The 25317-nt window shown below is 34.0% G+C and overlaps 1 long non-coding RNA gene across 2 annotated transcripts in view; it reads right to left on the reverse strand.

The window, feature by feature from the left end:
- Positions 1 to 1850: 1850 nt before the first annotated feature.
- The window catches only part of LOC149560243 (uncharacterized), a 48953-nt gene continuing 25486 nt past the window's right edge, over positions 1851 to 25317 (reverse strand). Inside the window, exons 2-3 of one of the 2 annotated variants that reach the window (XR_016363338.1) lie at positions 2430 to 2483; positions 1851 to 2156 (exon numbers count right to left, since the gene is read on the reverse strand). This is a non-coding gene — a long non-coding RNA (uncharacterized LOC149560243). The remainder of the gene's footprint in view (positions 2157 to 2429; positions 2484 to 25317) is intronic. The other variant, XR_016363337.1, reaches the window with a different exon arrangement.

The following is a 25317-nucleotide window of genomic DNA, read 5'->3' on the forward strand; positions in this document are numbered from 1 at the left end:
GATGAGTGAGTTTAGCTATGTCATCTCTAGAATGTCTTCTTCACATCTTAAACTTTGGCTTCTCAAATTAACAAATTTGCTAAGAGATTTAACAAGTTTACCAGAACATGCCTCTATAAACTCTATCTCAAAAAATTCTTCATTGAAACTCACATAACTTCTTTCAAACTTAATATCTTGTCCTTCCAAGGTTAGCTGCATAGACTAGACACTTAGTAGTATCTCTCTTTAACCTTTCTTAGTGAAAGTACTCAATGATCTATCCATACCAACATGGTCTTTCCATTAATCTTCTATTAGATACCACAAAAAACTATTATGTTGACATCAATGACAAACACCATCATGAATCTACCATATCATCATGATAATGATTTAATCATGTTTCTACAAAACTCCCCTATAGAAGTATCATCAACATTCATGCTTCCAACAATGCATTATTTATAATGTGTCCTCTCTAATTTTCCTCAGTTTCATGGTGGGAACTCATGGGAGAGTCATTTTTGTGTGGCTTGCCTGGGTAGGACCAGTACATAGGAAGTTTTCAAAATAATTTCTAAAATCTTAATAGATGAACACTTAATGGAATATTTAATGAAACAAAAAAAAAAAAAAATTGTATAAATATGAACAAACTCAATCCAAGATAAAATGTCAATATTTAATCTGTTATCTCATACTTGCTTTATGAAATCCAAAAAACTGTTAAAGGAAATGTGACAAAAATTTTGTATTCAAATTCAAGAATGAACTCTTCCAACATCTGACCAGTAGATTTGTCTTCTTCTGGGTCTTATAGGACCTCCAAGGGCATGGATTTAGTCAAACCAAAAAGTTGTTGACCATATTGCAATATTTTTGCATTTTTAACTTCTAGACCCTTCAAACATTTTTAAATGGAACCAAATAGGTTCAATAAAAGTGTTTAGACATAATGTGTCCCCCTGGTAACCAATATGGCTCTTTTTTCCCCTAGACCCATTTGGGCAACTTCTTGACAACTTACCAACTTTTGGCATTTGGGATCCTAATCAACCAAAATTACATTTTATGAGTTTAAAACACTTGAACAAGATGTAGTATTACTATTTAGGACCTAGTTGGGTCATATCTCACTTACCAATGACTTGTATAGGTGTTGACCCACTTTGACCACCTAGTGTCCCCACTAATATTTATTAGCTAGCACATACCTAAACAAGGCTTAGTCAAACCAACTTGATCTAAGCATACCAACACACCACCCTAACTTGGCCAGAGTCACAACAAGCCTCAAAGAAACAACACAAAAAAATCCACAAGAATGGTTGTAAGATGCCCTACACTAGGATAATGATAGACAAAAGACATCTAAGAAAAAAATGTAACAAATATAGCTATATGAATCCTAAGAAGAGCATATAATGTGTTTCCATGAATGAAACTCTCAAAGAGATGGATAAGAAAATAATATTGATATCAAATTCTATGAATAAATTAAAAACTTTATTTCAAGTCTTCTTGTGTTCTGAAGATAAAGCATATATAAACTCTTGACATGTTTATGATGACACTATGATTCAAGCTTAGACATTTACATAATGCAACCAACTCAAGAGTCAAAATTCAATATTATTTATATGATACTAATAAGAATTCAAGTTTCATTGTTCTCATCTCAAAAAAAACTTCAAATAACTTACACATAATCAAAAGTACTCATAACTTGTACAATCTAAATACAAATTAATATTATAGTTTTATTCACATGTCAAAAGATACTATCAAAGCTTATTATAATGATTCCTACCCTTATTTTGGATATAAATTATATTAAAATAAAATACATGAAATACTTAAAACATAAATAAGAAAAATAAGATATATATTATGATAACCAATAATGTCATATATGAACAAACTGATACATCAAAGTTGTAAGTCTAATAATGTCATGCATCAAATATATATCATACATCAAATATAAAATATTATATATACATCAAATGTATGTCAAATATGCCCAACATAAAATCTAAAATATATGTCTACTAATGCCTATACATGTGTCCATCCCTAGAGATATTCGATCGTTGCATGGAGGGAGATGATTGGGATAATGAGATCTTCACATGCTCGATCATCCTCTTGTTTAGGCTCCTCTCTAACTAGAGCTGATACAAAGGTGATATAAACAAAATATTCATGAATCAATAATTATTATACATTAAAATCAAATATGTGTACACACAAAATTAATTATTTTCCTACCACCATCAAATAGTTACTTTGTATATCCACCTCAAAGGCTTGTGAATGATCAAGAGTAACAAGGCCCTAAAAAAATTCAATCATTATAATCATTCGATCATACTTATAAATAAAATTTAAAATTTTAATATTAACTATTATAAATAACAACTAATACTATGAAAACTATTTCATACCTCAGTCAATGACTCTAAACTAGCCATCACAATAGCAACTCCATGATCAATGGACTGGAAAAAATGAGGAATCTCTAATGTCAATAGTTGCAAATAATATAATATAATTTACATTTTTTTTATAGAATATAATATAATCAAATGAATCAAATTAACATGAAACAAATGTACCTCTATGAAATTTGTATCATGCCTAAGTTAGAGTGCCTTGTGCATGTCGACAGTCCAGTAGAGAACTAATGCACATAGATTAAAAAAAATTGCCAATCCTTCATATATGTATTAATTTAAATGATTAGGTTGATACATACTTGTTGACTCATCGACAGGATGTAAAAAGGGGCTGGAGAATTTTTACTAAGTTCATCAACACTCTTACTTTGAATTTTGAACAATATCAAGACATGCTAATTTATTAGTCATTCATTGTATATACAAAATGTGATCAAATTATTTTATTATAATTATAATTTACCTATGTGTCAATGCCAAATGTCTCACTCAATAAGTTATCAATAACTAGCCTTAAATTCATAGCATCTCCAATGTGACTGCCAAATGTACATAAGGATCCACATGACATGTACATGTGACCACAGTGCAAAGAAGGATCGTCTTAAACTAATGGATTGATGCAATAAATGAGGGTTTGTGTTAAAGCATTGATAGTCCCTAGAGTATTGGTCTCCACATGTTCCTTCACAACTCAAAGAATAATGACATGCTCACCTTGAGGCTTAACAATAGGTGCCCTAACTACATTAAGATCATGATATGCCCACAACCTCTCAAGTGAAGACCCCCTATCTCTACCCTAAGAATTTAACATGTCAAAATAGTTGGGAATCTCCCTAAAGACAAATTCACAATACAATTTCTCTAAGAAATATATTGGAACCTCGTGATTATTACAAGGAGGGTCATCAAAGGCCATCCACCATCTATCCCAAAAGTTAGTTCTAATATCATTGTGGATACACCAGTGCATGGAAAACCTTTTAGATATAGTTTTAACAATGTCTTATTCTCTTGATTTTTTAAAAAATGCACATATGTTCCCTTTCATTATGTTTTTTTTAAAATATCTTTATAGAATAATTTGATTGCATAATAAATTTTTTATTTTTCTCTCTTAACATGCCAAATATCCAACTAGCCACTAACATAAGCTACCTAACTCGTAATGGACTCAAGGGAGGATGTCACTTATGCTCTCATAGGATGAGTTTTCCTAAAAGCTTTTAACCTACCAATGATTACTTCTAATTCATTTTTTCTTATTTCTATTTAATTCACTATATTGTCTTAGGTGCTAGGAGGAAGTCTTTTAATCGATTAAGGTTATAGAGGTTCTGGCTCTTCCTCGTGAGGCTTTTTATTTTTATGTTGTAGAGGATTTTTATTTTTATTTTGTGGACAATTTTTATTTTTATTTTGTGGAGGATTTTGTTGATTAGGCTAGGGATTTTATAGTTGATTATTCACATTTCCTAATAAAAAATCAATTGCATTTTAAATAAATAAATAAAGTTGAAGCAAAACTTAAAAGAACATACAAAAAAATGTAGAAATAAGATTAGAAAACATACTTGATGAACCTGATCTTGATCTCCTATTATGAGGAGGCATTTTGAAGAGAAGAGTGAGTAAAGATTTCACCCTCTATAAAATGTGTGCGCATTTTTTGGGACAGAGAAGTAAACTAGCAAAAGAAAACCCAAAAATTGAGATGTATCACACAACCTATCTCAATTTTTGGGTTTTCTTTTGCTAATTTTCTTCTCTACCCCCAAAAATGCACACACATTTATTGAAGGTGAAATCTTTTTTCACTCTCATCCTCAAAATGCCTCCTTGTCATCGAAGATCAAGATCAAGTTTATCAAGTATGTTTTCTAATCTTATTTTTGTAATCTTTTATATACATTTTTAAAATTTTGCTTCAAGTTTGTTTATTTATTTAAAATGCAATTGGTTTCTTATTAGAAAATGTGAATAATGAACCACCAAATCTTCTACCTCATTAACAAAATGCTCCACAAAATCAAAATAAAAACCCTCATGAGAAAGAGCAAGAACCTCCAAAAGCTCCACTGATTGAAAGACCTAGCACTAAAATAAAAAGAGGGAAAAATGAATAAGAAGCAATCATTGGTAGGTTAAAAGCTTGCAGAGAAACTAATCCTATGAAACCATAATTGACATCCTCCCTTGAGTCTATTATAAGCTAGGTAGCTTATGTTAGTGGTCAATTAGATATTTGACATGTTAAGAGATAAGAACAAAGAATATATTATCAAACAAATTATCCTATATAGATGTAAAAATAAAAAGACATAATAAAAGGTAACTGTTAGTACCCGATATGGTCACAATTTCAAAGCTTCAAGTTTAGAGTTGTTGAACCACTTTGAACTGAAGTTCAAAGTAATTCGAAGTTGTAATGATCCCATCTTTTGGCCTTCACGTTCTTTTAGCAGTTGACCAAGTGTGTGTGCGTTAGCCTTGTTCTACATGGTCTTGAGGGCTAACGAAGGGTTTAATGGGATCTTGGAGTGTTTTGGCCTAGTCATTTCCAGTTTGGGCCAAAACGAAGTTGATTTACTTAGTTTCAGGCATACTATTTTTAGTAAGTCGGCAGGACACAGTGCAGGTCAATTTTGGTGATTGGATTCGATACTCCTCGGTGAGAGCTTTTCGATGAGCTATCACTCGCATTATTCGGAGTCCGATTGCTAATACATTTTAATGCCTGAAGTTTTATTAAAGTAACGTCTAATTTAATTGTAAAATATTAAAGTGTTACTTTAATATTTATTTTATGGTGATGTGTACCCAAGGGAGACATAAGGGGTATTTTAATATATGTTTTATATATTACATATCTTTTATCCCACATTGCCCATATGAGTTGAGCGGACCCTTGGAAATAGAATAAAAGGAAGCATTTGTGGCTTCATTAGGCAGGTTGAATATGAGAAGAAATTGGTGTGTGAGTTGCAGCTCTGTTCTTGGCATTTGAAGACGTCTATCCTCTCTTGTAACATTCTAGACGTCATTCCCTTGGGGTTTGGCCTTTGGAATTCTTTGTTATTGGCTTCATTATCAGGCAATTTAGTTGCATTTCCGGCTACAGGCAGATTTGGTATTTTGCTCATATCTTCTTCACTACTTGTCCAATGCTTATGCTGCTTTGAGGAAATGGTATTACGAAGGTAGTGGACTGATTGAAGGACAAAGTATTGTAGCAGCAAGTTTGAAAGCATGGGCTGGAGTATTATGTCAATACTGCTGAAGTAATTAGTGAATTGTTAAATCTGCCATGTATTTGGTTTTATGAATTCTGAAAATAACATTTTATTAGTAGCAGTTCATTTCCACTTTGCATATTATTGTAGTTTCTTTCTTGTTTATGTTGTATGATACCAATTCCATGCACAAAACACAACAAACAAATAAATGTTTGATTTTCGGAGTTATAAGGGGTTTAAAACATTAAACGAAGAAATAAGAGGTTGCATGCAAACTATTTGGCAAAATTCCTTTCAGCAATTTGGTTTAGTTAGTTGGGACATCCAAGGGTGTCCATTACAGAAGTAGTTCAATGGTTTAGTTGATCTGTCCTGCAGGTTCAATAGAAACAAAATTCAGACTCTCGGTTCAAAATTGCAAATTTTTTATTCAAAAAGGTTTAGAACTCTATCTCAATTCACATTTTAGGCTCATATTTCAAAGCAGTTCAATGATTTAAAAATGCAATGTTCAGCCTTTTTCAATATTTTGTTGATTTCTTCAATCATGATGGAAGATCCTTTCGAGGCAAAGCATAGAATTATAATGGATTATGGAAATTGGACATTGAGAAACCAAATTATTTAGAAGGCCAAACCAATCTCAAGTAACATACAATGAACTTACATTAGAATTCATCCATCTTAAAATGGAACAAACATATACAAGCAGAAGAAATTTTGGATTCTCTGATGACAGAAAAATAGTCATATTTCGGGGGTCATATCTCAGAATTAAACCATTGGATTGAGCCCAATTTTGGATATGTGTTTTCAATCCTAGTTCTCTAAATCTTTACCATATAATTTTTTCATATTGCATATGGATCAAAAGTTACAAGTTCTTGAGTGCACCACTATCGGATCAGCAATAACAGTCATAAAATGCAGATGACAGAAAATAGTCATATTGCGGGGGTCATATCTCACAATCTAACCATTGGATTGACCTAAATCTTCAATATGTGTTGTGAATGCTAGTTCTATAAATCCTCTACAAATATTTTTGTAATATTCACTATGGATCAAAAGTTATGGGTTCCTATTTGCACCTCTATCGGCTCAACAACAGCAGTTACAGAATCCAGACAATCAAATTGGGTCTCAGTGCGTGGGGTGTAACTTCTAATAAAACTGTTGGATTTGGCTCAATTTTAGATATGTTTCTAAGAAGAAAGTTATGCATGATCTGACCAAAGCATTTTTCAAACTCATTTCTGGTTAATGAGTTACGACTGATTTAGTGGGATGCTATCAAAACTGTCACTGACAGATACAAAATCATAATAGAACCTCATCACTAGCAAATGCCACTTGTCAGCATGAGTATACCATAGGGGCCACGAATTTGAAAAGATAAAAGACTATTTTTATAATGATATAAACACCAAAAGGAAGAGGGAAATCAAAAGTTTTTCAAGATTCAGTTAGGAAACTGAAAAGCCATGGGAAAGAATAGATTAAATAAGCCAGCAACAGAGTAAGCAGGGGGTTCCATTTTTTCTCTCCAAAAGACTACAAACTTTGTGCTACAGCAAGGAGGAGAGGTTTCCCCAATTTTATTTCATTTTCTTGTCAAGTTGTGGAGGGCAAAGAAAGTTTTCATTTTCCTGTTCTAAACTGTGTGTTAGCAATAGGAGAGTTTGATTTGTTACAGCTTTCTTTAATGGTGATTGTAATAGCAAGTGCAGCTTTATGCTTTCAGAGGAGGGAGACTTGAGAGTTAATTGTTTTTCAAAACTTTGAGTTTGAGCAATCTACTTTCCACTAAGTGTGATCTTTGTGTCACTTTGGTTTTCTCTGAAATATGTTGTTATATCTCCATATCTTCATTTCTGCACTTTCTCAAGAAGATGGATAATTTGTTTCTTGATTCTATCTGTAGTTAGGGTGAATGGACTTTGTGTCATTTACCATTTAATCTCTTGTAGTTGTTTAGTTTTTCCCGCATCTACGTTGTACTTATAGGTAGATGTTTGATATCTTTTTATGCTTTCTGGTAAAAGCATTCACATTTGATTCACTGAATATTTCATACGGGGAGCTGTACCTAATAAAATTCAGAGGAAAGTTATCAATCCAATGATAACTTGTCCAACTGTTAGTGCTTATTAGTCTTCTCATTTGGGCATTCAGGGTTATATTTGTATATATTTTCTTGGAGGACAATCTGTTCACTAACAGTATTATATGTGCATTGTTTAAAAAGCTAGGAGAACAAGACACTATTAAAACTACAACTAAAAGGTTTTCCATCCACTAGTGCATCCATAATGATATTAGAAATAACTTTTGGGATAGATAATGAATGGTCTTTGATGCCGCTCCTTGTAATAATCATGAGGTTCCAATGTATTTCTTAGAGAAATTGTATCAAGAATTTGTTTTTAGGGAGATCTCCAATTATTTTAACATGTTAGATTCTCATGGTAGAGGTGGGGAGTCATGATTTGAGAAGTCAAGGGCACATTGTGACTTTAATATAGTTAGGGCACTTGTTGTCAAGCCACAAGGTGAGCATGTCATTATTTCTTCACTTGTGAAGGAACATGTAGAGACTAGTAATCTAGGTACTATCAATGTTTTGACATAGATCATCATTCATTGCATCAAGCTATTAGTTGATGAGGAACCTTCTTTGCATCGCAATCATATGTACACATCATGTGGATCCTTATGTACATTTAATAGTCACGATGAAGATACTATGGATGATGAGCCAGTCACTAATGACTTCCTAAGTGAGACATTTGGCATTGACACATAGGTAAACTACAATTATAATAAATTAATTTGATCATATGTCATATGTACAATGAAAGACTAATAAATTAGCATGTCTTAACATTGTTTAAAATTCAGCATAAGAGTGTTGTTGGTCCTAGTACAAATTCCCTAGCCCCATTTTATGTCTCAATGACAAGTCAACATGTATATAACAATTTAATCATTTAAATTAATACATGTATTTATTAAGTAATCATATGAAGGATTGACAAATTTTTTAATCTATGTCCATTAATTCTCTTTTGGACCATTGACATTTATAAGGGACTCTAAGACTAGGCATGACACAAATTTTAGAGGTACATTTGTTTCATGTTAATTTAATTCATTAGATTATATTATATTTTATAAAAAATATATATATATTGTATTATATGATTTCTATTTGTTGATGTTAGAGACTCCTCATCTTCACCAGTCTATCAATCATAGAGTTGTTGTTGTGATGGCTAGTTCAGAGCCATTGATTGAGATATGAAAGAATTTTTATAGTTTTAATTATTATTTATAATATTTAGTAATTAAATTTTAAATGTTATTTATAATTATGATCGAGTGATTATATTGATTGAATTTTTGTAGTGTCTTATTAGTCTTGATCATCCATGAGCTTTTGAGGTGGATGTACAAAGTGACTATTTGATGGTGGTAAGAAAATAATTAATTTTGTGAGTACATATATTTGATTTCAATGTATAATAATTATTGATTCATATATAGTTTGTTTGTATCAGCTCTAGTTAGAAAGGAGCCTAAACAAGAGGATGAACAAGCATGTGAGGAAGATCCTATTATCCCCATCATCTCCCTCCATGCAATAACCAAAGACCTCTAAGAATTTGTTTCCTTCCCATCATGGGAAGGAGAAGATATAGGGATGGACATGTATAGGCATTATTGGACATATATCTTAGATTTTATGTTAGTAGACATATTTGACATACATGTTTAATGTATATATGACATTTAATATTTGATGTATGGCATATATTTGATGCATGACATTATTGTACTTACAACTTTGATGCATTGGTTTATTCATGTATGACATGTTATTGGTTATCATAATATATCTTATTTTTCTTGTTTACATTTTAAGTATTTCATGTATTTCATTTTAATGTAGTTTGCATGCAAAATAAGGGTAGGAATTATTATAATAAGCTTTGATGGTATCTTTTGACATGTGAATAATGTTATGTTATTAATTTGTATTTAGATTGTACAAGTTATTCAAGTACTTTTGATTATGAGTAACTTATTTGGAATTGTTTTTGGGATGAAAATAATGAAACTTGAATTCTTATTACTGTTATACAATTAAAATTGAAGCCTGACTTTTGAGTTGGCTACATTAAGTAAATATCTAAGCTTGAACCTTAGTGTCCTCATAAACATATGAAGATTTCATATATTCTTTATCTTCAATACATGAGAAGACTTGAAATTTTTTATTAAAAAAAAAATTATTTATGGATTTTGATATCAAAATTGCTTGTTTATCCATCTCTTTGATAGCCTCATTCATGGAAATACATTATATATGCTCTTCTTATGACTCCTATAACTATAGTTGTTGCATTATTTTCTTGGACATCTTTTGTGTGTCATTACCCTAGTGCAGGGAACCTAATAACCCTCATTTCAGTTTTGTTTGCGTTGTTGTTTTGAGGCTTGTTGTGACTCTAGTAAATTTAGGATGGTGTGTTAGTGTTCTTAGATCAAGTTGGTTTGACTAAGCCTTGTTTAAGTATGTAAAAGCTAATAAACACTAGGGGGACGTTAGATAGTCAAAGTGGGTCAAATCTCGTACAAGTCATTGGTAAGTGGGATATAACCCAACTAGGTCCTAAATAGTAATTTTGTATCTTGTTCAAGTATTTTAAACTCATTAAATATAATGTTGGTTGATTAGGATCCCAAATGCCAAAAGTTGTCAAGTTGTCAAGAAGTTGATCAAATGGGTCTAGGGGACAAAAAGAGGTATATTAGATATCAAGGGGCCACATTATGTCTAAAAACCTTTATTAAACCTATATGGTTTCATTCAAAAAGATTTCAAGGGTCTATAAGTCAAAAATGCAAAAATTGCAATGTGGTCAACAACTTTTAAAAGTTGTTCGACAATATTTTGTGCAACTTTTTAGTTGTGATGTGGAAGGAAAGAAAGATGGCTAAATGAACACCTTGGGAGGGCCTTTAAGACCTGAAAGAAGACAAATCTATTGGTTGGATATTAGAAGAGTTCATTCTTGAATTTGAATACGAATATTTTGTTACATTTTCTTTAACAATTTTTGGATTTTGCAAAGCAAGTTTGAGATAATGGATTGAATATTAAAGGTTTACCTTGGATTAAGTTAGTTCATGTTTGTATAGTACTTTTTGCTTCATTAAACTTTCCTTTAACTATTCATCTATTAAGGTTTTAGAGATTAGTTTGAAAACAGCCTATGTGCTAGTCCTTCCCAAGTAGCCCACACACAAATAAGAATCATCATGGAACTAAGGGAAATGAGAGAGGAAACATTGTACATAATGTATCATAAAGCTTGGGCCCTACAAATAGAGTTGGATAATTTTCCAATGATGCCCTAGGAAAGTTTTGCATACTTGGCTAGGGAATTACAATACTGATTTAAGGAGTTTAGATTTTGAATGTAGATGATAGTTCAAAAAAAATTTGGAGAAGGTTGAGGGATGAGAAATGATGCTTTGTGCCAAAGAAGGCTTTCCCAAGAATGAATTTTATACCCCTAGGATGTTATCTTTAACATTTTGTATCTTTTTCACTCTTCCAAGTATCGACACACAATATTTAGTGACTCTTAGGGTTAATTCTATTCGACATGCCTGAGAATGTTTGAGAGGTTATTGGGATGAGACAAGCTTGGGGCTAGGGTTTACTCAACTACTTAAAGCTAATTGAGTAGATAGTTTAGTCACATGACAAATAGTTAGAGAGCTTCACTAGTTGGTAACATTGTCCTACCCAATGCTACAAGTTTCAACATTATCGGAGATGGGGCTACAAAATAAAAATAGAATCCAATCTCTAAAAAGTGAGAGATGTTATTGTTAGTGTGAAAAAAAAAAATTTCTTGTAGCACCTAGAATTACATCCATACCTCACATGAGTTATGAGATATGCCTCATCAAAGATTGCTACCCTATGGCATTTAATGACTCTTAGGGTCAATTTCATGGTCAAGAATATTTAAGTAGTAAATGAGACAAGAAAATCTTAAGACTAGGGTTTACCTAACCACTTAGAGCTATTAGAGTAGACAATTTGATGAATAGTTAGAGAGATTTACCATTTGATGATTTTGTACTAGTCAGCACTACAAGTTTCAAGATCACTCAAGATGGTACCACAAAATCAAAGTGGAATCCAATATCAAAAGAGAGATATTTTATTGTAAGTGTGCACAACATGATCTTGTAGCACCCATAATTGTATCCATACCTTCCATGAGCTTTGAGATATGCCCCCTCAAAGTTCCCTACCCTATGGCATTTATTGACTCTCAGGGACAATTCTATTTGGCATGATTGAGAACATTCGAGTGGTTAACAAGATAGGATGGTCTTGAGACTAGAGTTTACCTAGCCACTTCAAGCTAACAGAGTGGATAGTTTGATCCCATTATGAACGGTTAGAGAGATTCACCAATTGGGGATTTTGTACTAGCCAACACTACAAGTCTTAGCATTACCTAAGATGGGGCTACAAAATCAAAACAAAATCCAACCTTTGAAAAGAGAGAGAAGTTATTGTAGGTGTCAACAACATGACTCAGTAGCACATGAAATCACATACATACCTTGCATGAGCTCCAAGATATACCCTTTCAAAGTTCACTGGCCTATGGCATTTAGTGACTCTCAAAGTCAATTCCATTTAGCATGCTTGAGAATGTTCAAGTGGTCAATAGGAAAAAACAATATTTAGACTAGGGTTTACACAGCCACTCAGAGCTAATGAAGTAGAAAATTTGGTCCCATGACAAATGGTTAGAGAAATTCACTAGTTAGCAACTTTGTATTAGCCAACACTACAAGTTTCAAAATCACCCAAGATGGGGCAACAAAATCAAAATGGAATCTAATCACCTTAAAGAAAGAAAGCTTATTATAGGTGTCAACAACATGATCCTATAGCACTTGAATTACATTCATACCTCACACAAGCTCCAAGATATGCCTCATCAAAGTTTACAGCCCTATGACATTTACTGACTCTCAAGGTCAATTCTGTTCAACGTGCCAGAGAACATTTGAGCAATCAATGGGATGGGACAACCTTGGGACTAGGGTTTACCCAACCACTTAGAGATAATGGAAAAGATATTTTGGTCCTATGACAAACAGTGAGAAAGATTCACTAGTGGGCAACTTTGTACTGGTCAACACTACAATTTTCAACATCACTCAAGATGGGGCTACAAAATCAAAATGTAATCTAATCTTCTCAAAGTGAGAGATGTTATCGTAGATGTTGTCAACATGACCTATAGCACTCGACATTTCATCCATACCTTACACGACCTCTAGAATATGTCTTGTCAAAGTTCACTATTTTATGGCATTTAGTGACTCTTAGGGCCACTTTTGTTTGGCATGCCCAAGAATGTTCAAGTGGTCAATAGGATGGGATGAGTTGGAGCCTAGGGTTTACCTGATTTGGAGATAACATAGTAGATAGTTTGGTCCCATGACAAATAGTGAGAGAGATTTACTAGTTGGCAACTTTGTACTAGCCAACACTACAAGTTTTAGCATCACCCAGGATGGAGCTGCATAATCAAAATGAAATCAAATCTCCTCAAAGTGAGAAAGTTTATTATAGGTGTTTACAACACAACCCTATAGAACCCAACATTACATCCATACCTCATACAAGCTCCTAGATATACCCCATCAAAGTTTACTACCCTGTGGCATTTAGTGACTCTTGGGGTCAATTCCATTTGCTATGTCCAAGAATGTTTGAGCGATCAATGTGACAAGATGAGCTTGGGTCTAGGGTTTACTAAGCCACTCAGAGCTGATAGAGAAGACTATTCGATCCCGCAATGAATGATTAGAGAGATTCATTAGTTCATGACTTTGTAGTAGCCAACACTTCAAGTTTTAGCATCACCCTTGATGGGTATGCAAAATCAAAATGAAATCTAATCGAGAGAGAGAGAGAGAGAGAGAGAGAGAGAGAGAGAGAGAGAGAGAGAGAGGTTATTGCAGGTATCGACATCACAATCTTGTAGCACCTAGAATTGCATCCATATGTTGCACAAGTTCTAAGATATGCCTTATCAAAGATCACTGCCCTATGGAATTTAGTGATTATTAGGGTCAATTTTATTTAGTGTACACGAGAATGTTTGAGTAGTCAATGGAATGGGATGAGATTGGAACTAGGGTTTACCCAGCCACTCAGAGTTAACAGAGTAGATAGTTTGATCCCATGATGAATAGTTAGAGAGATTCACTCGAGATGGGGCCACAAAATTAAAACATAATCCAATCTCCAAAATGTAAATGAGGTTATTGTAGGTGTCAACAACACAACCCCATAGCACCCAACATTGCATCCATATTTGATACGAGCTCTAAGATAGGCCCCGTCAAAGTTTGTTTCCTTATGGCATTTAGTGACTCCTAGGGTCTTAAGTATATAAGTTTTACATCAAATATTTTTCCAATTATGTTCATTAATATTTTCATAATTATATTCAATCTAATGAACTAGATGGATTTTCTCTACATTTTAATGCCTCAAGTATTACATCATGGTCTGACTTGCAAACCTTCCAAAGAGCCTTATTATGTGGTTTTCCTCCATATTTTATCAAGTGGATATTTGACATAACAACAAGGTTCGAATAATGAAGAATCTTCCTCTCTGTTTGTCAATCCTTGAATAACCACAAGTTATGGTTCTTCATAGAATATTGTCTAAGCCATGTATCGGTTACAACCACCACACCTATATAGTACTCTAAACCTTCACCATCTGTAATTGAGTGATCCAATTTTTTTTGACCTGGACACAATGACACAAATAATAATTTATCCCTTCTTCATTGTCTTTATGTGCAATAACAACAAAAACATGGCCTACAATAAAAAATGTACATATTATGGTCATTAATTCAACAAATAATTAGGTAAAAGCTATAAAGTTACATATTGATCAAACAAGTGGTCAAAGTCAATGGATGAATCCATCTCTACAATTTCAAGTTCTTGTGGGGGACTTATAGGTGTCAGTTGGGTCCAAAACATGTATATCTCATTTGTCCACCCATTGAGTTGACTCACACTCATCCCAATTTTCCTTTGCACATGATGGACAAGAGCTTGGCATTTTTTGTGTGTGGATACTCCATGAACTTGCATCAAAGCTTCTAAAAGAGTCGAACTCACTTGATATTTTTAGTGTGCAATAATCCTCATATGGTGCAATGTTAGTATTATCTATCAACCAAAAAAATCTACAAATCATAGACTCACCTTCCTTACCTAGACCCATTGTAGCATTACACTACAAGATGATGGATTTTGTATCTGTCAATGTTGCTTTGTATTTGTACTTTAATTCTTCATGAGCTAAGGTTGTTTTAATGCATGTTCCTGCACCATCATGCTCTTCCTTTTCATGACCAGCCTCTGTGAAATTCCACATAAATTGAATTCTAGAAAACTTGTTCATCATACTCAACCAATAGAACATCCATGCATTCTTGAATTGAGATGCATAATTTTTTGACCAAATAATGTGTTGGTGATATGGTATGCCTTTGTTAGCCAATTTTTCATAAAATAGTTTAAAACAACCATGTACAAACTCCATAGAATGTGATTGATCATCAATGATGTAAAAATGGTACTTCCTCTATATCTTCCTTCCAGCCTCTATACTATAGGTGAATACATGAATGTTATGTCAACAAATATGGAAACTTAGTAAGAATTATAATACTTTTTTTGAACCTCATTTTGTGGTTGTAGCATGTAATTCTCTATGAAGTCTATAACCTAAACAATGGTTTCCAATGGAAATGTATCCTTGCACAACTTGAATTGCAAATCCAACCATTGAGCTCAATATGTATGCCTTGCATACTTGTAAATAATCTTTCATGAAAATTCTTCATGGACTCATACACTAGAATCTTTTCAATGACTAAATCACATCTTTTACCTTGTTTCCCATCGTTTAGAGCATATGTCACTACCTTATATTTTTTGTATTCTACTATTTTGGTGCAAAGGTCTTTAGCAAGAGTGTAATGAGTCTGACACTCCAAATTTCTCTAGGTATCCTATACCTATCTTACCCTTCAAGGGTCTACAAGACTCCTTATGACACTACTTCAACCTACCATAAGTTCCAACACAACTCCTTGAGTTTCACAAATTATCTTTCACAAAGTGACTCTAAAAGCTAACCTTGGATCTAGGGACACAACCTGCAAAATGGTCACTACCCAACTCCTTGATCTTAACCAATGCTTGGGACACTCCAAGGGACATACAAGGACCAAGATTCCATAGTAGTTTGGTTTCCCCAACCTTCACAACTGGAAAATGCACCAAGAGGCCTAAAACTTCTAGTAGTAATTTTATGGGTTTTAGGGAAACAACTCAAAATTCTTCCAAAGAACTTGCTAAACATATTATAGTTCTAGATACCCTTTTGGAACTTCTATCTATCCTCCAACTTTTAATTCCTTAGCCTACTCCAGCACTCCTGAACTCACACAGACTTCATAGGCCTAATTAGCCAAATTAGGCTTCAAACACTTGGTAAAGAGCACGGATGGGTTCCTAAGTGTTAAAAATTGACTTGGAATGTCCTCAGTCACTTATTACAACATGAAACCAATGTTCACCAAGTTTTAGGCCTTCATCTTTTTGTTTACGCTACAAACCTGCACCAAATTGGTTGAATACATAAGGATATTCAGTCTAGAGCTCGATCATAGGACCTTCAAATCTTCTGAGAAAAATTTGCAACTTAGGAATCTATTAATACATGTCCTAAACTTGCAAAATCTACTAGGCCATTGAATTCCAATCATGGAGTTGCAAGTTAGGACCAAAAATCTATTAAAATGCTTAATTTTAAGGTATGTTGACCCAGTCATAGAAAAACAACAATATTTCCCTTCAAACTTAACCAAATTGGACTAAATAAAGTGTAATAGAATAAGGACTCAAATATCTATGCAATCATGTCACTAGTTTTACTCTCCCAATCTGTACAAATTTGTACCAGTAATAAATACTCAAAAAAATTGTTTATTCCTCTTCAAAACTAGTTTGTCCATATAGCATATCACATCTCTAAATGTCTCGAGGTTGTTTAGATCTAAATACATCATTCCCAATAGTTACAAATGACACTTGAAAGGTTGGGATTGTTGGATGAAAAGTTGCAACTTTTTAACAAAAAGTTGGTAGCAAGAAAAGTTGAGCATTTACAATATTTTTCCTTAAGACCTTTATACTTGAACATTTATTATTCCACAAACCCTCTCTCATCCTCTCTTTCTCTCTCTATCTCTCAAACTTAACCAAATTGAACTAAATAAAGTGCAATAGAATAAGGACTCAAATATCTATCCAATCATGTCACTAGTTTTACTCTCCCAATCTGTACAAATCTATACCAGCAATAAATACTCAGAAAATCAGTTTATTCCTCTTCAAAACTAGTTTATCCATATAGCATATCACACCTCTAAATGTATCGAGGTTGTTTAGATCTAAATACATCATTCCCAATAGTTACAAATGATGCTTGAAAGGTTGGGATCATTGGATGAAAAGTTAGTAGCAAGAAAAGTTGAGCATTTACAATATTTTGCCTTAAGACCTTTATATTTGAACATTTATCTACTCTCTCTCACTCTCTACCCTCTCTCCATCTCCCCCTATCCATCCTCTTTATTGAGATACAAGACTTACAAAGTGCATACACACTATGTAAGCCTTGAATTTAAAAAGTTCTTCAAATAGCGCTTGCACACTATGGCATGCACAACCTATTTAAATATTTGGATGCTACTAAGCCCAAGGCTTGGATTTTCCTTGGAGATCCAACCCAATGTTTTGGAGTCTCTAAACTAGTATGAAACGTGTTTTGCAGCAAGCATACACAAAATATTTAATTTTTCTTGTGTGCTCTCCTTCAAGTTTCCTCGTGGTTAAGCATTGATAAAATTAGGTTACATGATATTGTAGATCTTTGTGTTAGCTAGATAACCATATAATTTATTTTTAATTCATACTATTTCAAGCATTTCAACCATAATTTCTTTTGAATGTATATCCATTTTCTGTCAAACACCAACATGTACTAATTGGGGTGTAGATTTTAGCTTGTTCATTGAATTTCACAGCTTACTTTTTTAGAAACTAGATTTCATTCTACACACTTTGAAAAAAAGAAGTTTTGATTTTAGATTAGTTTTCAATCATTTCTAAGGGGAGCACACAAATATTGCACATTTTTGAGATGTGTCCAATTACAAAATTCATAAAAAATACACATTATAAAATTACTCAAAAAATCTAGAATAAAATACACTTTTGACCAAACCAATTAAAGAATTTCAAAAAAAAAAAAAAAAAAAACTTTTAGGGGGGGCACGATTTGCACTCTGTTATGGTTTTTTTTGAAAAATAAGTACACTTTTTGTGGCCCCATTTTTTTGACCTAAAACTAAACCATTTTGGAAAAAAAAATAGTAGTTTAAAAGCTAGATTCAAAGGACTACTATTTTTTTTTTGTCATATCTTAAAAAGTTTGAGCATAACTATCTTCAAATTTGGAAGTTCATAAATTGTTAATTCCACAAAAGAAAAAAGAAAAAAAAAAGTGGCCACGTATACCCCCCTTTGGCACCACAACTTGGTGCACTTACCCAATACCCCACTGCCAACCTTGAATAGAGTTCTGAGACACTGATACTTGATGAATCTACCCAAGCCTTCAACCATAATGATGGAAAGATAGGGGGAGCGATGATCACCATGGCGGAGACCTCTAGATGCATTAAATAGCTGGAAAGATTGACCATTATGAAGAATAGAAAAAGAGGCAGGAGTAACACAAATCATAGTCCAACTCATCATCAAATAGTTGAGTAGGTTGACCATTAAGAAGAATAGAAAAAGAGGCAGAAGTAACACAACTCATAGTCCAACTCACCCAATCAAAGCTAAAGCCAAAGGTAAGAAGAATATTCCTTAGGAAACTCCATTTAACCCTATCGTAGGCCTTAGACATATATAATTTAATAAACATAGATTGCTCCCTTGAACTAGCCATAGAGTGAATAGGCATAGTAGCAATAACTACTCGATCTAAAATTTGTCTTCCTACAACAAAACCACCTTGTTCCTCTGAGATAATAATGGTGGAGCCACTTTTTAGTTCTCTCTGTAATCAACTTAGTATTTGACTTTATAAACCACATTACATAAAGCGATAGATCTAAAAAACTCTAGTTGATTAGCCCCCTCTCTTTTTTGAATAAGAGTCAAGAAAGTAGAATTTAATGCCCAAAGTATTTGTTTGCTAGAATATGATTCCTTAACCATCTCTAACAAATCATGATTAATGATGTCCCAAAATTCTTGAAAAAATTCAACTAGATAGAGATCAAGACTAGGAGTTTTGCCCTTAGGCATGTGCCAAATACCACCTCCTCCAACTCATCCAAAGAGATCAGTTGCATGAGATAATCTTTCATTTCATAGGTAACAAGGGAAGGAATACAAGACAAAATAATATTCTCTTCATTATCAATAGGAGGAGAGCCCTCAGAGAAGAGGGTAGAAAAGTATCGAGTAGCCTCCTGGAACAAAGCTGGCAAGGAAGATAATTGAATACCTTCAGAATTAACCAATGAAGAAATATTGCTCTGATTTTGATGAGATTGCATAGTTTTATTGAAAAAAATAGTGTTCCTATCTCCTTCTTGGAGCCAATCAACTCCAGCCTTTTGCTTCCAAAAATTTTCCTCTCGAAGTTCCCATTCTTCTAGAATTGAAATCTAACATGACAAAATGTTTAAAAATTGGAACATATTCAGCTAATGATTGAGGGTGGTAATTAACTCTTCTATTGTAGAGGGGTTAGAAGAATGATAATTTGAGAACATTTTACCGTGACATATAAAATCCATATCAAGGATGATGGTGGTAGGTTAAAATGACATTTATAAGAACTTAACTTGTCCAAGGTGATGTCAACAGAACAAATTAGTCATGTTTGTATCATTATTATGATGAGCTTTAAGAGGTCACATGATAACTAGTTCCTCCTCCCTAGTGCACAACAAAAACATATAATGAAATTTCATGCCTAAAAAGAATAAGAAATATGACCTTGAATAGCACTATCTTGAATCATTTATGATAATTTTCACCTATTCTGAAACAAGAATAAGTTACAAACATCAATTGATATAAATTGTAGATTAATATAACCTAGATTCTCAGTCTACAAACTTTTTGATTTAATTAATCTTCATTAACCTAGTTGGAATTATATATTTGTTAATAAGTAGGATGATTCCTTATACACGTTTAAGATTACTAAATAATTGATCTCAAATGTAAGGTTGATTCCCATGAAATTATTTTTCATCGATTATATAAGTATTTCATAGATTTTATTTTTGGATACAAGGTTGACTCACAAGTTTTAGAGAAAAAATTGACCTAGTTATAATAACTACACATTGCTAGCCTAGAAGTTTTCTTCTTCCTTATAGAGAGCTAGCTCACGCCCATTCAATCTAATGAAGTAACATCTTTTCTCATACCTTTTTTGTCCTCCTTAATCAAACTACAAATAATTATACATATCTCAAATCTTAACCCAAAATCCTTAAGTAGAGGTTCATGACATAACCTTTGTAGATTTGAAGCACAACAACTTCATTTTCCTTCATTATACATAAGACATGGTTGATTCAAACTTGTGATTGAGGAAATTATCCACCAGATATGGTTCACTCAATTGATTTAGAAATGGTTCTAATAAGTTTATGTATGGCATTTAGTCATATTTGTCAATAGCATGAGCCTTGAATCAAACATGACTGCAATAAAATTGATGGGTCTTCTCGCAAATCTCCTCCTATCCGTATTGCATGGAAATGCAGTGTTTCCTATATGGATATAGATATCACATTTACTGAGAAAACAAAGACATTATCAAGCATATACGCATATACTATTTTTTTAAACTAAATTATTTTCATATGTTTGTTTTCTTTCTTTTTTTCAATTTTTTGATTGGTATTCCTGAACATAAATTATCAATGTTGATTTCTTTTTTCAGTGTTTCAATTTTTTGTTCTTATTGCTATGGCACGGTTCTGGACAGCCTTGTACCATTATACAGTATCTAAGGCTATATTTTATTCATAAGTATCTGGCAAATTTGAAGATAATTTTGCAAATTTTCAAAGCAAAAAACTCGTATTATAAGAGTAAGTAATCATGCTTAATCCTATCTATCTTTAGATATGATTGTTGCATGTCCTTCTATCCAATTGTTGCAGCATAAAGACTAGATTTTCAAAAATACAAGAAATTAAATATGTCTTCTATATGATTTAGATGTTGCAGAATAAAGACTAGATTTTCATCAGATTTTTCCTACTTCTATTGTGATGCATAATTCTCTCAAATCTGTCCGTCTTCTCGAGCAACTCCATGTGTTCTCTATTACGTAATTCAAGAGCAGTAACATATTCAAGAGCAGTTCACATGGAAAAAGCTCAATTCAGGAGAAAGTCAAATTTGTTGTAGTTAACTTTAATCTTGGATTGGATAAACAAGACACTTATCTCAAGGGTCAAGGGTTATAATCATATATAAACAAGGATGGCACAATTGAGTCTAAAAACACGGAAAAATGTAGTGAAAACATTGTCAATATCATAAATGTTGGTCAAAGATACATTTTATTACTACCATGGATAGACCAACAAGTTCCCCCAAGAGATTGTCTCCCAATTCAATGGGTTCCTTCTAACCGTGCTCTCTCGAGCTTTGTTGATTTTGATAGCATTCATGAATTATCTATGTTAATATGGCTGTCAAAGCCTCAAAAAAGGAGGAACCTGAGTACATGTGGGTGACAATCATGTGGCATCTCTTCATCAATTCACCAAAGGAGCCAATATAGAAGTGAAGCCTCAGACATTTTGATGACTTAACCATGAAAATAAATATTGCCGACCCAAGAAACAAGATGTGAAGGGAGACCAGTGGCAACAAGTGTCTAGTCCTGCAAACTTACCCATCTCAAAGTCAAAGGCTTGGGCTATATATATGTCCCTATTGTAAATTGTCACAAACTAAAAAAAATATCACAAATGCATGCAAGAAAAGGAAAAAAAAATTAGTTTGAGAATTATAGACAATTAAATCCCCTTCATCATTTTCTGCTCTTTTCTACCCTTCTGATGATCACGGTTGCCTTTCCTCTAAAATAATAATTTTGACTTCAAATTGTTTTAAAATAACAGGAGAAAAAAGTATTAGTTACATAACTATATCAAGGGAGCTTCCCAAGAGTTTGAGAAATGGCAGAGTTTGGCTATGCCCACAAAGATTCATCTCCACCAGTAATACAGTTATAAGTGATACAGTTATAAGCAGCTGCTCCTTTGGGAAAAATAGGGGAGAGCAACAGTTGTAACAGGTCTATTTCTTGGACCAAGCATGCTTTGATATGCAAATTTTTTGGAATCTGGATTTCCCTATCCGCTTTTAAGGCATGGATCCGTCGCTCATGGCAAGTGGAAGGCGATATGGAGATTATGTTGGCAGGGAATAGTTTTTTTTTTGTTGTATTCTCTTGCATGTTTGATCATGATCGTGTTTTTGAAGGAGGCCCTTATTTTTACAACCATGTGGGGTTATTTGTCAAACCCTGGCATTCAGGATTTAATTTTGCTAAGGATCTCCCTTCAACAGTGCCAATTTAGGTTCACTTGCCTCGCCTTCCCCTGAAATTTTGGCGTGAAGACATCCTCCGAAAAATTGCTGCTTTGTTGGGAAAGCCGACTGCAATTGCACATCAATCCCTTGATAAAAGGTCATTTCTTATGCTAGAATTTGTGTTGAAATTAATTTGAATAACCCATTACCAGATTCTTTGGAAATTTGTCTTGGGGCTTCTTCCTGGGTGCAGCAGTTAGATTATGAATCCCTCTCTTTTCGTTGTCAGATTTGTCATGAGTATGGTCATTTATAGCATCAGTGCCCCCATAACTTGACTTCCAAAGGAGTGGATGGTTCTACAGCTGTCAATGCTGGTGGTTTGGCAAATACTACAGGGAAAGGACAATCTCAGATGGCTAATTCTACCAAGGGGATGAATCCGCAAGATGCTTTAGTAAAGGGTAAGGCTCAAATGCGGGATAAGGATGGATTTACCCCTGCTCGCCTCGAGCTAAGGGGTGTGATCAAAAGAGGCCTTTGAAAGAAAGAGTATCTGATTCGGGTTTTAATCACTTTGAGGTGCTGGATAGTATGCTTCTAGAAGAGGGTATTCCTCATATCTCTTCTGACCCAATTTTCCCAGATGAGGAATTTGTACCTAATGATGCTTGTGGGGCATCCCAAGTTGTGGTATATCAGAACTGTGAGGTCCTTGTAGCTCCTGTGTCAGAGGCTCTGGTGACACCTACAGTATTGGAGGATAATGGCATTGTTTTGGCCGACTTGGTTAAGGATGTGCGACCATCAGGTAAGGGTAAGGGATCTCCTCTCCCCTTGGGGTTGATGCATAGACCCTTTAAGCGGGTTTCTTTTACTTCCCTTCTAAGGAGTGGGCACAAAATAGACCAAGAGAAGATTAAACTCACAGGAGATATATTGATTGAGTCTAGGTCAGTGAAACCTTTGGATGCTCATTTTTCCCATTCTAGTCAATGATGATTATTCTCTCATGGAATGTTAGGAGGTTGAATAGCATCCCTAGACAAAAGGCTATTCAAAATTTGGTGGTTGATCATTGTCCTGATGTTTTTTGTATCCAAGAGACTAAGCTTTCTATGGAGTCTATGGTCCAACATGCCTCTAGTATTTGGTCTTGTGGCCAATGCCAGTGTGTTGGGGCTATGGGCAGTGTTGGTGGTTTAGCTATCTTTTGGGATCCACGAAAAATTTCTCCCCTTGGCTGGGTATCTTCTCGCTCAGCTCTCTCTATTGTGGCCTCTGCTTTAGACTCGGGAGAGGTAATCATGGTTATTAATGTGTATGCGCTTGTTGATCTTGTGGGAAAGGAGGAACTTTGGAGGCATATTCAATATATTAGAAATTGTCACCCTTATCATCCTTGGGTGTTAGCAGGGGACTTCAATGCAGTTTTAAATCTACAGGAGAAGAATGGTGGTTTGGCTAGAATGGGGCCTTCTTCTGCTCTTCTTTGGCAACACATATCTCTTTTGCATCTCTCTGATGTTAAGCCTTCTAATGGTCTATATACTTGGAATAATCGAAGGACTAGGGTTGATGCTATCTCAGAACCTCTGGACAGATTTCTTGCTTCTTGCTTTTGGGTTAGTGGCACCCTTACTCTCTCTTCAGAAATCCTTGATTGGAGGGGTTCTGATCATTGGCCAATCAAATTTTTTGCTATTGGGACTTGTATTCCAAAGCGTCCTCCTTTTAAGTTCCAGTTGATGTGGCTTTGTGACACCTCTCTTCATGATTTTGTTTTATGTTGGTGGAAAGATGGTGCTCCTCCATATGGTATTGCTATGTTCTCATTTTCTAAAAGGCTTCAATATGTTGAAAGGTAGCTCAAAATATGGAATAGACAATGTTTTGGGAACCTTCACTCTATGAAGAGGCTTGCTCAAAAAGATCTTGATCTCATCACAAGGGAGATTAGAGATAGAGGTTTCTCGAAGGATCTTGGAAGGGCTAAATCCCTTGCTTCTAGAGCTTTAGAAGAATGGGAGCTTCGAGAGAAAATTTTTTGAAAGCAAAAGGCTAGAGTTGATTAGCTCCAGGAAGGTGATCGGAACATGTAATGTCCCCTTTTCAAATAATAAAAAAATAATAATCTTTGCTAAGGCAGACAGGCCCAAGAAAGTGAAGTTTCAGAAAAAGGGGGTTAATCTTTGGAAACCGTTGGACTAATAAATGAAATTATTATTAAAATATGTTTCATTAACCTCTCTTGGACGTGAGTTATAGTTATAGCCTCTTTTAAGGGGTTTGGAGGCATTTTGGGCAAATTCCAGAACTGGATTTTGCTCATTTCTTTGTTATTCTTCAGAGGCTGCCAAACCTGTGGAGAAGGAGACCCAAGAACGGGAGTTTACAGGTTTCCAGGGAGACCCAAGAACGGGAGTTTGCAAGTTTCTAGGAAGGCTAAGGATGGGAGTTTGAAGCCATTCCATGTGCATGCTCATACAGAGTTTGCCTTTGTGCTGAACAGTGCAGATTTGTGGGTTTTCGGGTGTGTTTTTTTGTATGAGTTTGGTGTTTTCAGTTAAGTATTTCATATCAGTTTTGGTTGCTGCTGTATTTCAAACTTTAAGGTGTTAAAATAGAGCTGAATACATGTATTCGGACATGATTAAACTTTTAAGATAGATTATTAGTGTTTTTGTGGTGTTTCCGGGCATTTTTGTGTTAATTTCGAGAGCCCGATGAGCATAGTTTTTGTCCTACATTTGAGAACTGTTGTGTAAAGGCTATACGGATTTGGAAATTTCATTTTGTAGGCTGTTATGCTACTGAAATTTCTGTAAAAATGTCCA

The sequence above is a fragment of the Cupressus sempervirens genome, chromosome 4 (assembly GCF_028749045.1).
Source record: "Cupressus sempervirens isolate cs-2001-9-10 chromosome 4, ASM2874904v1, whole genome shotgun sequence".
In the NCBI taxonomy this organism is placed as follows: domain Eukaryota; kingdom Viridiplantae; phylum Streptophyta; class Pinopsida; order Cupressales; family Cupressaceae; genus Cupressus; species Cupressus sempervirens.